At 33.7% G+C, this 15,487-nt stretch overlaps 1 protein-coding gene across 3 annotated transcripts in view; it reads right to left on the reverse strand.

Annotated features, from left to right (window-relative positions):
• The window catches only part of LOC114344313 (serine/threonine-protein phosphatase 4 regulatory subunit 1), a 669,156-nt gene that overhangs the window by 415,010 nt on the left and 238,659 nt on the right, over positions 1-15,487 (reverse strand). The window lies entirely within an intron of this gene.

The following is a 15,487-nucleotide window of genomic DNA, read 5'->3' on the forward strand; positions in this document are numbered from 1 at the left end:
ATAGTGCCCAGTTATCTTTTAATATTTGGTTACAATTCTTGTTTTAATATTTATATTGTTAAGTCGTTTGTTTTATTCCTTAATAATAATAAAAATGATAACAACAACACTATTTTATGTAAAAACTATCATTTATATGCTCTTTATAAAATGCAGAAATTCAAAATAATATAAAAATTTAGACCTTAATAATTATTACAATAATTTATGAATTAACATATGTAATCAGTTGTTTGTTTATTTTAACTGACTTTGACAGTATGTCATAATAAATATAATATAATATCAGACCAATCAAATACACTGCTCAAAATAATCACATCTTACTAAGAGTCGTATCAGTTTTTTTAGGAACCAGCTGTACATACATATAAAATAATATATCGTGAATAGACATTATAATCACTAAGGCCGTCCGCACATGGGTCGATCGAAGACACATCTCGAAGTTCGCGCGTCTTGCTCGTCTTGTACGAACCCTGCGGCACAAGCGATTGCTCTCCGCACACTTATCGATTCAGTTTGCTCACATCTTCCAACCAGGAAGAACGCATTTTTTATATATCTCCAAAACGACTATTTCGTTCTGAAAAAAGTACGGTATTGTTACATTTTTGAAGTTATACTTTTTTACGCGCGATATGAGGATGAATTTTTATATGTTAAAACCTACGATCCGGGCGCATGCGCATTATAACTTTGTTCTGATTGGATGTTCAAATGACATGTCAAAAATTTACCATGATAGCAAGTGTAGCGCAGCTGTGGTTTGGACGGTTGACGGTTTGGTTATGTATGGTTGTTGCGTTTTAAAATTTGTGGGAAGAGAAACAACAAAGGTTAGTTAATAGTTATACTGCCTTTTTAAATAGTTTTCATATTATATTTTTGAAGTTATACTTCAAAATGTTTTAATTTATGTATGTATCAGTCCAGAAAAGGTGTGGAAAGAATATATCAGTGTTTTTAAATATACTTTTCTACAAACGTGTTAAAAATGCAATTTTTAGGACTCCACATGAGCGTTAAAAATGCTACTTTAAGGCACTAGTGCTTTAAAATTTTTAAGGCACTGCAGTTAAAAGTGAATTGTCAAATTGTGAAACGTCAAAATATTTATATTTCATTTATTAACATTAATATTAATAATACAACTTGCGCAATTTGAAAAAGGTGGTTTAAAAGGTTTTTTATTATAATTTTGTGTCTTTGGATTTGTCTTCCTTGGGCGTAAAATAATAAAACATCTATTTTTATATTTCACTTGTCACCGTGATGTATAATTATGTATATCTGAAAGGTAAGTAGCATGTGGCTTGATGGCCTTGTTGGTAGAGCATTGGACCAGAGATCAAAAAATCGCGAGATTGCGGGTTCAAATCCCGGACGATTCAATTTTTTTTTTTTAATATTTGGCATTTTTGGTAATTATTGTTAATTTTTTGTATTGTAACTGTTAAGTAGGTATATTTATTTCGTTGAAATTATATTATAATAGAAGTATAACTTCTTACGTCCGTACAAAGTACACACACATTCTTTTTAGTATAATTTGTACACAATAAGCATTATAAAATTGAGGGTATTTTTCTACTTCCCCAACGAATTTTATAATAAACACCTAGAAACAAAAAGTTCAATGTTTTGTAAAATAATAATATATACATAATAATAAAAAAATATATTTCCACAAAGCTACTATAGGTCTGGATCCCGCGTATGAAAAAAAAAGTTGATTAATAGCAAGCTGAAAATTTGTTAATAGCTTAAGGGTGTCTAGTCGGACAAACTTTGATATATGGTAACACTGGAACAGGGGAAGTTTTAATTGTGGAACAGGTTAAAAATTTGGAACGGTCAGACCACGAAAACGGCACATGTATTTTGTCCGACAGAACAGACTTAAACTCTCCGAACAGAGATTAAACTCTCATGCCTGCTATTTATCACCAAATGGGCGTTTTAATGAGTGGAACATGTAGAATATGTCAAATGACAGGAATTATGACAGGTGATAAATAGCAGTCTGATTTTTGCATGAGAGTTTAATCTCTGTTCGGAGAGTTTAAGTCTATTCTGTCGGACAAAATAAATGAGCCGTTTTCGTGGTCTGACCGTTCCAAATTGTTAACCTGTTCCACAATTAAAACTTCCCCTGTTCCAGTGTTCCCATATATCAAAGTTTATCCGACTAGACACCCTTAAGCTATTAACAAATTTTCAGCTTGCTATTAATCAACTTTTTTTTCATACGCGGGATCCAGACCTACTAGCACTACATCAACGAACATAACATTCACCGATCTTAAAAAAAAAACTAAAATCAACAAAAAACGAAGGAAACAAAATAAACTTCCCTCCATAACTGGAAACGTGCGTCTCACTCGAACTATCTCTAATCTTTACAAGATTTGCAATCCTAACGCTTTGGCCACATGGGTGATTTTTTACGGCGCGATAATTTAAGGCGCCCGCTTGACTACCTCCTCCACCAATTTTAGATGAAATCATTTCATCTAAAATTGGTGGAGGAAATCATGGTGAAATCATTTCATCTAAAATTGGTGAAGGAGGTAGTCAAACCAATGGGCGCCGTAAAAAATCGCCCGTGTGGACAAAGCCTTAACGCTCCGTGTACGAAGCTCAATTCCACAACAAAGGAACTTGAGTGACGGGGAGAATCTACGCGACTGGAATCGAGTCGAGTACTTCGAGCGTCGACCCATGTGCGCACGGCCTAAGAACTTGACAAAATAGACTGATTTTACAAAAGAATCTATGAAGGGAAAAATTAAATGCAATTTCCTGTCAGAGATAAAGATACTTTATAGAATACGATTAAATGGACTTATGAACTCCAAATACTTATCAAACATGAAGAAAAAAGCTTCTTTCACTGTTATTAATCTGCACTGAAGGAGTGAGAAAAAGAAAATAAATATACAAAAATCTTGTATATTACATACCAATAATGAACTCTGTATCTGCATCTGGAGTCTGTATCTGTCTATTATGTATTGCAAAATAAAATACTCTTCTAACACCAACGTTGACGTTTTACCACAAATTATGTTCGAACAACAAAGTCTTCGAATTTTTTGTACTGTATCGAAACAGCAGCAACAGATTCCATGAGAAAAATCTTAAGCTGAATATATGAAGCGCATGCAAGTTTCAGTAAAAAACAAGTGTAGTCCTTAAGTGGGCAGTGGCCTGACGGCGACGCAGGGCAGAATTCCAAGCCCAGCTTGGGTTTGTTGTTGTTGTTGTTGTTTGGAGTAGTGACCACGCCGTTCGTAGTTCAATAACACGCACAAAGTAAAACATTCCTTAAAGTGCATTCCGGGTAACGTTGCCACATCTACCGGCTCAAGTATCGTAAGATCGGACGAGAGAAACTACGCAGTTACGAATTAAACCTTGTCGTCCGTGTGCCCGGTCCGGCTTGGCCCGGACCGGAACGGAAATATTAGATTAGATCAGGATTAAATCTTCTACTTTAACAGCATTCTTGCGTCCGATAGATGTGAGCTCTATTATCTTTAAAATACTTGCTGATACTGTAGACCAGGGCATTTAGAACAAAAACCACCGGAATAAAATAGATTTCTAAATACAGCACCTATCGACTTACGTTTTGCATTGTGTTCGTGATGACGTCAGGAAAAGTCTACAATAGAAAAATAGGTGGAAATGCGTTATTGCATTTATGGTGCATAAAATGTTATCAAAAGTGCATAAACGTGTTAAAAAGAGCAAGATTTTGCTATTTGGGGGTTTTTGGGGTCGGTGAACATGAATACGCCATCACCTGGTTCCTTCTGAAGTCTCCAGGCTTTTCGGCACTAAATTAATGTAAACAGATTACTTGAGGGATTTTCGCTATTTTTTACGACGGAAAGCCTCGAAATTCCAGAAGACGGCGTGCATAGCAGTCATCCTGGGCACTACATGCTCCGAGGGCCGGTTCTGATGTCATATTCGCGTTCAGCAACTCCAAAAACCCCGGAGTAATCTGTTTGCATCAATTTAGTCCCTCAAAATTCCAGATGACGTGCCTCAACAGTGACCCTAGGCACCAGGTGCTCCCGGGGTCGGTTCTGAGGACATATTCGTCTTTAACGATCCCAAAAATCCCAAAAGTAATAGAAAATATAAAAGCTCAAAAGTGCTTAGATCAAAAAAGACTCAATAACAAAATAATAGACACAAGAGCAGAACAACAAATAATAGAGAAGAAATCTTTTCAAAAGTGGAACCTTTTTAAAAATAATTAATACCTAAACAAAAATACCAAGATGGCCAATAATTCTGGTTTGATTTTAACTTAAAATTTTATCTCAATTGCTTCTTCTACAACTGTACATTTTATAGAACAATAAAACAATATTCTAGTTCGTGATTCTTCTATCCATTTCGTTTTTATACCCTAATTTTACCATAGATTTCTGTTTTATGGATTTATTTAAGCAGTATTATTCTTGTTGACCATTGTATAAGAATACAGTTTTAAGACAATGCAATGTTGAAATTTCAAAATATTTAACAGTTAATATTTGTTTACAATCGAATCGATTTAAATATTCACTACGTGGCAATACCATATAGTACAAATTGAATTTAATAGAAATATCTCGAAATGCTTGATAAATTATAATTCTAATTAAAATAGCAGCTATTAGTAAATCACTTGTTGTATTCCACATATTTAGCCAGTAATAGGCATACGTTAAAATACACAGCAAATAAATTGGCAATTAAAATTGATTCGTTTACACTTTATTCGGTATACTTCCAAAATCGTCCCTAAGGTTCAATAACATGTCCATAAACGGGAGGAATGCCAGTGCTACGGCTAAGTATAAAGTTAGTTATCCACGTATGGATACCGTCTAATCCGGATTGTATATTTTACGCTAAAACTCCGAATTCAGAAAATGTCCGAAATTTTTACTCACTTCGCGATGTGGACAACGTTAATTACCCACGTCGCGGAGTGCGCATTTTATTCGGACATTGGCCGTAGCGAAATACCCAGAACGCGTTGTGGGTAAACAAAAGTACTCAATTGCCGAAATAAACACGTTCACCGGAGATTGAGCAAATCCATAGTACCCATAACCCTACGTGGGTAATCTATTTTACCCATGTCGGGTTGTGGATATTTGTAATTTGCGCAAACGCTAAAAAGCCTCCAAACATAACCATACTCTACAATAATTCCATAATAGCAAGTAAAATCAAATTTTCATTGAAATTCTATTTATTTTAATAAAAAAAACTAAACAGTAATATAAAAAAAGTATCTTATTATGGAAAATAAAAAAAATATTAAACGTTTTCCTACATATACGTCTTTTATATGAGTCATTTTCATACATGTACCACTTTCAATCTTTATTACAGTTCTTTTCAGAACATATTCACTTTACTTGTTAGCACAAAAAGTGCTACTAGTGACATTTAGAATTGTATTTTATGTTTTATTTTACACATTTGCAAGATTTGTCTGAACAGTTCTTCTTGCATCCACATCTGATGAAACCTTCGGCGTTTGCGCAAACTAAAAATACCCAAAATCCGACGTGGGTAAAATAGACTACTCACGTCGGGTTATGGGTATTACGGTTTTGCTCAGTCTCCGGTGAACGTGTTGATTTCGGGAATTGAGTACTTTCGTTTACCCACAACGCGTTCTGGGTAGTTAGCTTCGGCCAATGTCCGAACAAAATGCTCTCTTCGCGACGTGGGTAATTCATGTTGTCCACATCGCGAAGTGAGTAAAAATTTCGGACATTGTCCGAGTTCGGAGTTTGAGCGTAACATATATACATTGAGGTTGCAGATACTGGGTCTATTCATGAGTTCGTCTTATCCAATTTTGCGGAATATTCAATCTGTAATTGAGTTAAGTTCCTTTCTATTTTCTATCTTTTCTGGTCCTGGTCTTTCCATCATCTGCATTTTGGTGTTTCTCGATGTCTTAAATTTGTTGGTTTATATCCAATTTTCTTCTTTGTGAGTTCACCTTCCCTTTTCTTTGGATATGACTTGACAGTTCAGCTTTTGGACCTTAACAAAGTGAATATCTTCCCTGTTGTTCTGGGTTCTCATTTTGTCGAATAATAATCCTCCTCGAGTTCTATTTGGTTCCAAAATTTTTCTGAGAGTTTTTCTTCCCAGAATTCTTAATTTTTCTTCATCTCTGATCTGTACATTATTTCCGCTACTTGTCTGACGACAAGTCTGATTGTTGCTCTATATCCCGATTTTGCTTTCTATATACTAACATTTCTATCTTTTATTAATTTTTCGTATCATCAACGTACATTAAATAAAGTTCGTCCGCTATAACTTTTCTCATGCGTCACGATTCATTTTCAAACAAACTAAATCAAAACATAGAGTGAAACGAACGTCGATGTGCATATATATTTTGTATATTTTAGGCGCGTTCCAAGTGACATGATAACCGTCCTTCGTACTGCCCTCGTCATGCGCATTATAAAAAATGCGTTCCAAGCGAACATGAACGATGATTCGTATCGTACACTGTGTTGTTCCAAGCGATCCATGTACCGTTTCGAAATCGGTAACTGAACGGTGCTTTTGATACATGCCTTCAACCAGAAACTATTTGTACTGACCTGCGCAGTTAGGATTGTTTTCATTTTTACTGGGCACTGCTATAGATCAGCTGATGATTCAATAATAGAATAATCCACAATCCACGCTATTAATACCTGTGAATCTTGATTTTCGTTTAAATAATTATTAATTCTTTTTTTTTTCAAATTAATCTTAAAATATGGATAATTTATTATTTTTTTTCATAATAATAATATCGTATGGCATTTTTGCCGGGGAGATCCTTTCGGACAGTTCCGGCGCCATTTACATCTTTAACCCTATTTTAAGTAACTAGTGCCGATGTACACTAGCCCAGGGGAACCGACGGCTTAACGTGCTCTCCGAGGCACGGTGAGACGGCTCGTGTCATTATTGGAAATGAATTTGTCTTTGGCAGGGCTCGAACCCATGTGCACTGGCGTATGAGGCCAGCGTTTATGCCGTTACTCCACGGCCGCTTTTTTTTTCATAGAAGACAGCGATGTTATGTCAAATATTGATTCTGAGGAAGATTTTTAAGTTGAAATGATAAATTTTATAAAGAAATGATAATTTCTAACCATCTAAAACTACTAGTGGTACTCGTACTGTAAATGGTTCCGGCGCAACTCAAACTTGAAATGGTACACAAATACGTTCCAAGAGTGTTACGTACCGGTAATCGGTTCGGGATCGAAAGAAATCCGTTCAAGGGCGATTCTGCACATTAAAACAATCCATTCGATTTCGTGACGGTTCAATGGATCGTACAAATGTGTCGTCTTGGAACGAACCTTTTGTATACTGTATACTATATACTACAAACATCGGCGTACCTTATGTTTTGACTTAATTTGTTTGAAAATGAATCGTGACGCATGGGAAAAGTTATAGCGGACGAACATTACCAATAAATGAAGTGCAATATTATCTTGCAAGATGCTTGCACTATTCTGTATAAGCCAGGAGCTGTACTGTAATGCATTGTTGCCCGTTTCGGCTACTATTAAACGCCTGCCTGGAGAGACTTTTGGAAGATCGTTATCCTGACTCAAACCTTCGGAATATCTAGTTTAGTGTTTCTAAATGCCAGGAGATTGTTAACAGTCAGAAGATATCCAGCTTCATACTGTTAAGACAGTTTCGTAATATTTATTCCATTTAGAGAAAGTCCCTTGACGAAAAGAAGAAGTATTAAAAATCTAGAATGTTTTACATGTCATCGAAATATCTAGAAATGTATCGTAAAGTTGGGAACATCAGAAATAGTATATTAAGTATGGAGAACGGTAAGGGTTTTATACCGATCGAAGACAATTGTTTGTCCAATTATTGTCTGAGATCGGTTACCCTTAACGTTCGACATGCTTATAACGTTTTTTGCACGATTGATACCATTGACTATAGTTAATACCATATTGACTAGTTTCATTCATTTTATCAAGATAGATACTTTGGTTGTTAGGTAGTAACTAGGGTGCATAACAACAATGGAAAATTGAGTTTTTATTTAGTTGTCAATAATTTTAAGTACAATTTTGATTATTATAAATTAAAATATGAGCGAAAGTGAATTTGAAGAAATTGAGCGGGCTTGGGAAGAAGGGTGTTCCGCAATTATTCCCAAAAAATCCAAAATCCGTTATCAAAATACCTACCAAAAGTATATAAAACTTCGTCCATTACAAGTAAAATCAAATCATTTGTTCTTAAGATACGCCAAAGGAAAATGTGCTCAAGTAATAGGGAAAGGGACAATCGGGGGCTGGCCTTCTCAAATTGCCAAATTCTTAAATTTGCCTAATCCCGAGAACTATACTGGTCATTCGTTCAGGAGGACATCAGCAAGGCTTTTGGCTAATAAAGGTGTTGATGTCCTCGGATTAAAGCGTCATGGAGGTTGGCGTTCATCGACAGTGGCAGAAAGCTATGTAGAAGATTCTCTTCAAAATAAAATAGATTTTGCCGAAAAAATATTGTGCAATACTAGTAATACTACTAATGTATGCGATTCTGCAGGAGTTTCTGTTAGAAGTGAAACCACAGCCCAAACAAGTGGGATTTCATTAAATAATTTAACAAATTGTACCATAAGTTTCAATATTAATAAATAATTCGTTAGTTTTCTTTATTCTTTCAGAAAATAAATTAAAATTAAGAGATTTTTTAACTCGACGGTAAGTGAATTACTTACCGTCGAGTTGGAGTACTTACCGTCGAGTTGGATTACTTACCGTCGAGTTGCTAGTAAATGTCACCTACTGACGTAAAATCTGTCACGGTAAACAGTCAAAAATGATCAATCGTGCAAAAATGAATATAAACAGGAAGTTTATATACGTTATATCTAAGTGACAGCAGGAAATGATTGTTGAATAGTTCTGTTCTACAGTTAACGTTGTTATCAATTGTTGCAATATTGTTTGCTGTTCCAATAAAAGTGTTAAAAAGACGTTAACATTGGCGACAGCAGTGGGATAAGAGATATCAAGATTCTAGATAGATAAGATTTACTGAATTTGATAAAGAAATGCATACGTGCGGAACATCGCATGGTTTTTAAACATTAAAGAGAAACATGAGCCTAGGGAGATGTAGTGATGTTGGTTATAGTTACTTTCGAGTATTCGTTACAAATCGTTACTTTTGTATAAAGTAATCATTTACAGTATTCGTTACTTTGATTACTATGATTACTTTTGTATTTGAGTACCGGTAATCATATCGAGAATCATATTTCTCAGTAGGTAGGTATTTTGTATAGGGTTTCCGATATAACAACGACCTTCACCCATCTGTTTAAGGGATAAAAATGATTTGGTTACTATAATTACTTTTGTTACTTTTGTATTTGAATACTGGTAATCATATCGAGAATCGTATTTCTCAGTAGGTAGGTATTATGTATAGGTATTCCGATATAACAAGATCTACTATCTAATCTACATCGGCAAATGGCGTAGATCTAGATAAAGATATAGGGTTCTCGCAATCGATCTTTGTTAATGACATACACTACATATTTTACGTATACCATTATACCTCCCTCTGTTTCATCTTCTATCTTCTCCTCACCCTCACACCCTTAAAACGCTTCATACCGTTAACGATATTCGATAACACTCGTAAAATACCGATCCCGTCCGTTACTCGCTGGGATACGATTGGTAGAAAGTAATCAAGTGTACTGGTTGTAGATACAATAGTCGTTACTCGCTCTGATACAATTGGTACGAAGTAATTAGAGTAATCAAAGTATGTAGTTACAATAGGGCTTTTCATTCACAGTAATTTGTTTCGAGTTTCTGTCATATGTCGATGATATGTCGTATAATTCGTGTATATTAATATTATAAACAGATTATACAACATATGACAGGAGATCGAAACAAATGACTGTGAATGAAAAGCCCTATAGTCGTTACTCGCTCTGATACGATTGGTACGAAGTAACAAAGTAATCAGAATAATCAAAGTAATCAAATTAGATACAATAGTCGCTACTCGCTCTGATACGATTGGTACGAAGTAACGAAAGTAATCAGAGTAATCAAAGTAATCAAAGTAACGATTTGCCTTTGTCTATAGTAATCGTTACTTTCGGTATTCGTAAGTAACGAGTACTTTGTAACGAATAGATACTTTTTCAACATCTCTAGGGAGATGATAGAGAAGCGTAGACAAGAAAAGGAAGAGAAAGTCGTAAACAAGAAAAGAAGAGAGGCAGCAAAAGTAGAGGTAAAAAAAAATAAATAGTTTAGTTAAAATTACGAAAACTTGAAGTTAGAGGCAAGTCTATGCTAAACAGTCGATGTACCGTTAATTAATAGAAAAAAAATTACAGCAAAAAATTGTCAGCGCCCTTTTAAACGTCTTAAACGTTGTTAAAAGGAATATTCTACATAGTCCAATCAACAGCCATTTTCTCGTGGAATTTTGAGAACCAAGGTCGATTTCTTTGAAAATTTGGATTTAGGTAGTAATTATAACCTTTGTCAAAATCTACCCTATGCCGAACTGCGCTTTTGCCCTGGGGGTGAAAACAACCCCATTTGGGGGATGAATTTTTTTTAATCAAAATAACTGTGGAAATCAAGAGTGACCAATTCTGAGTAAATTTTGTTTTATAAAATTTTTTTGCAAAATTGACACGTTCCATGTTATTTGCGATTGAATCTATGCATTTTTCATTGAAAAAACTCACGTTTTATAACCGTTTTTCATGAATAACTTAAAAAAATTTAATTTTATAGAAAAAATCATTAAGAATAAAATGGTAGCTAATAAAAAAACAAAGAGATTCACGTCTAAAAGACATATGTAAACCCAATAACGACTGAGTTATTTTAAAGGATGGTTATTTTCGATGAATATCGAAATGGAGAACCTTTAATCTTAAATAACTCGAATGTGGTGCAATTTCTTGGGAAAACTTAAGAGACATCTTTTCAAGTACACTAAAAACTATTTCAAATAAACTTGTGAAAAAAGTTTTTTGCATAAGAACTGACTGACTTATGACGTAAATAAAGTCGCTCTCTGTTTTTTTCTTTTTGAAATGCAAAAAATTAAACCCTCTTCGTTACAATCCTAATAGAAATGAATTGCTTCCCACTTGAAATTAACTTTATTTAGGTATAATTGATACGATCCATGTGACTTGAGCGGTTTGGAATGCTTAGTTTAGAAAAAATAGTTGATTAAATGGAAAATGACATTTTTAACATTTAAAAAAAAAGTGCATTTTTCTTAAATACATAAATCTAAAAGTATTCATAATATGAAAAAATGTTTCAAATATTAATTGTAGAATTTCTTTCACTAAAAATTTGAATTTCTTTTGTTTTTTTGTATCATGAATACTTTTAGGTTTATTTAAGAAACATGCACTTTTTTTTAATTATAATAATGTCATTTTCGATTTATTCAACACTTTTTTCTAAACTAAGCATTCCAAACCAGTCGAATCACATGGATCGTATCAATTATAATGTTGTTCTGAAGCTATTTCCTTGTGGCATTTTTATAATTAAGTATTTTCTATGGGAAATAAGCCACACTTTTACTAAAAAAATTAATTTATTAACGTTTCGAAGCCCAAACGTTAATAAATTCATTTTTTAGTAAAATTGTGGCTTATATCCCATAGAAAATACTTAATTGTATATACCTAAATAAAGTTAATTTCAAGTGGGCAGCTATTCATTTCTATTAGGATTGCAACGACGAGGGTTTAATTTTTACATTTCAAAAAGAAAAAAGCAGAGAGCGACTTTATTTGCGTCATAAGTCAGTCAGTTCTTATGCAAAGAAAAAACTTTTTTTAAAGCTTATTTGAAAGATTTTTTAATGTACTTGAAAAGATGTCTCTTAAGTTTTCCCAAAAAATTGCACCACATTCGAGTTATTTGAGATTGAAGGTTCTCCATTTCGATGTTCTTCTAAAATAACCATCCTTTAAAGAGCAATAACTCAGTTATTGGGTTTACCTAGGTCTTTCAGACGCGAATCCCTTTGTTTTTTTATTAGCCACAATTTTGTTCTTAATGATTTTTTTCTATAAAATTAATTTTTTTTAAGTTATTCATGAAAAACCGTTATAAAACGTGAGTTTTTTCAATGAAAAATGCATAGTTTCAATCGAAAATAACTTGAAAAGTGTCAATTTTGCAAAAAAATCTTATAGAACAAAATTTACTCAGAATTGGTTACTCTATCGATTTCCATAGTTATTTTGATTAAAAAATTTTCATCCCCTAGATGGGGTTTTTACTCCCAGGGCAAAAGCGTAGTTCGGCATAGGGTAGATTTTGAAGAAGAGTGTCAACAGAGCTTAAACCCAAATTTTTATTAAAATCAGTGTTCATTCTCAAAATTCCACGGTTTTACAGTTTTTTACCGCTGGTAAGTGGTCTAACAAGGGAGTTTCAAAATATAGTAAAATACTGTACAGTTTGGAAAGAGTACGAAATTAGAAAACCAAGCCGAAGAATAGGAAGGAATAGAAGCTGATTCTAGAACAGGCCAAGACCCAACACGAATTGTAGAGCCAATGATGATGATGATGATGACTACAGTTTATTAAATTGGAAATAATTTTTAAAACTATTAATTGGTGCGTTAATTTCTTGGTGTAGGTATAACATGTTCAAATTATCATTATTGGTTAGGTAGATGAAATTAAACTATTGGAAGGACTTTGTTTTCAAGTAACCAAAACAAAAGAATTTGTTGAATCTTTAAAAGCTTTTAATATTACACAAACTCTTTTTTAAAAAACTTTCGAGCTCGAAATCCAAACAAGTAACCTCCTTCTTGCAATAATTGTGGTGAATCTCATGACAAACATAAAATATATCACAAGGACATAGGATAGGTTCATAACGAAACAGACAAAGAATCATGAAAAATAGAACAATCAACAAACCAATATATCAACTCAGTAATGGAATAAGTGGGAAGAAGATGAAGCTTAAATGAAACATTTTTTGCATAAAAAAATGACGGCATGTAATCAAAAGTCTCATAAATGCTCTTAAATATTGGCAATAAATATAAGTTTTATCTTTAAAACCAACATTTTGGCGATGTTTCTGCCAAAACATGTGAAAAGAAATCTAAAAGTCGTAATAAAATCCTAATGATATATTCTTCATGCTGTAGAAAATAACAATCAGCAATGAAATAATTAAATACGGGAAATATATTTCAATACAAGAAGAATAAACTGCAGGAATGTTTAAGAAACAATAATTCTACATCATCAGCTTCCCGAACATCTACACAATATATTTATTCGATATCACAGAATGAGCTTTCAACGCTTTATCAAACGATGGCGCTTCGGATCATAAGAAAACCTTAAATAACAGTATCGTTTTATATCTCAAGAGATAATCAAACATGTAACAAAAGGAAAGTGAAGTGGATAATCCTTTTGACTTCTTTGTAACCTTTTGAGGAATACGAAAATGGATAGTGAAGCGATATCTACTGATGTTGAACATTTATATTTTAAAATTTAGGGAGATAGGGAGAGCTAAAACAATAATGGAAAACAATAAGGTTTATTTAGCTGAAAATTCCACACCTGTAATTTTGAACCAATCAAAATACGTTATTTTGACAGATCACCATGGCAACGGAGGTATTTTATCGGAAATTTTTTGCTCGTGGGGTACCCAACAGCGAATTATAGTGGAAATTTTTTGACGTTTACAATAACAGAACATTTTTGACAGACTGGTTTTTATTTGTTTACATAATTTAGTTTTGATTTATTTTCTATCACTTGTAGTTACTCAAAACTTATGTAAAATTGAAGAATATACTATTTTCTATCTTGAAATGGTATTCCCATGCAACTACAATGAGTAGAAATTACGAATTTGAAAGCCTAAATAATTGCTGACAAAGCTATGGCGCGCTATTAATCTGTTCATGCAGCTTTGGATTTTCAAATGCAAATTTGGTGTGGAATTTTCTTACCGAATACCACGCGAAGTCAAATTAATATCCGGAATTTTTTTTTTGATCATGAATATTTTTAGAAAATTTCCCTCGTCTGCGACTCGGGAAATTTTCAAAATATTCATGATCTCAAAAAAATTTCCGGAAATAATTTGACCTCTAGTGGTATTACTAGTGAAAATAATTACACAAATTCCATTTTTAAAAGAGGGAACGAAAACATTGTGCCTAGATCAGCGGCGGGTCCAGCACCGTTAAGAGGGAGGGTCGATTGGCTAAGTTTCTATTTTTTCTGTTTCACTTTTTTAATCTTTATATTGCAATTAAAAAAATTAATTGAGAGGAGGGGGCTATTGCCCCATGGATCCGCCACTGGCCTAGATTTGTAAGTATTTACTGTGCTGTTTTTTGCGGAAAAAGTAAAATTCAATATAATTCAATAAGATAGCTTAATGTATCTTTACTCAGGAAATTACAAATAACTTAAAATCAACTTTTTGTGTTTAACTTCGAAAACTGGGATCTCGAACTAATACTCTACCTTCTACCACATAAATGTTCTGGTCGCGTATAATTACAAAGAAATAAAGGATGACAATCGTCACCAAACGTATCTCACGTTCGCGTTTTATCCTTTCTAGTTGACGAAATAAGATAAATAAATCGTAACATTTTTGGTCAAAATTCAAATCTATCCTGGAGAATCAGGTGTCCCTAGACATTCCTCTAGAAAACCAAAGAGGACCTTTTTTTGCTGTGGAACAAGGAACAATTAACCACAAAAAATATCCAATCAGCTGCCTGGCAAGCAACACCAACAATACAAGACAAGTGCATAACAAATAACTGCCCACAAAAAGTCAAAGAAAAAATTATGCTAAAGAAAAGATTGAGGAAAGATGGCAAGAGACCAAAGATTCTGCTGATAAACGTAGATTCAATAGTGCAACAAGATAATTAAAAAACTATTCCAAGACTTCAAAAATCAGTGACTTCAATATTTTTCTCAGTACTTTTCCTCCTATACATTTTCATGTAGGTGTTAGTTCATTAAATATCAATATGCAACTTCCACACTCCATTCTATCAAAGCTGGCTTACCACAGGGTAGCGTGCTAGGACCTACCTTGTAACTCTCGTTTACCACAGATATACCTACAACTCTTCAGGAACCACTAGAGGAGAGACCACCTACAGAAGAAATGATGCTAGGAACATTTGCCGACGATACTGCAATCCTAGTCTCAAATGCTGACCCTATTTATGCCTCGCATCTCCTTCATTCGTATCTAAACAGAATACAAGATAGGTTTTTGGAATGGAAAATTAAAGGCAACGAAGAAACATCTATTTATCTTACATTTACAATACGAAGAGGTACCTGCCCCCCTATAACTTTAATAATTAA

This window comes from Diabrotica virgifera, chromosome 7 (genome assembly GCF_917563875.1).
Source record: "Diabrotica virgifera virgifera chromosome 7, PGI_DIABVI_V3a".
NCBI lineage: Eukaryota > Metazoa > Arthropoda > Insecta > Coleoptera > Chrysomelidae > Diabrotica > Diabrotica virgifera.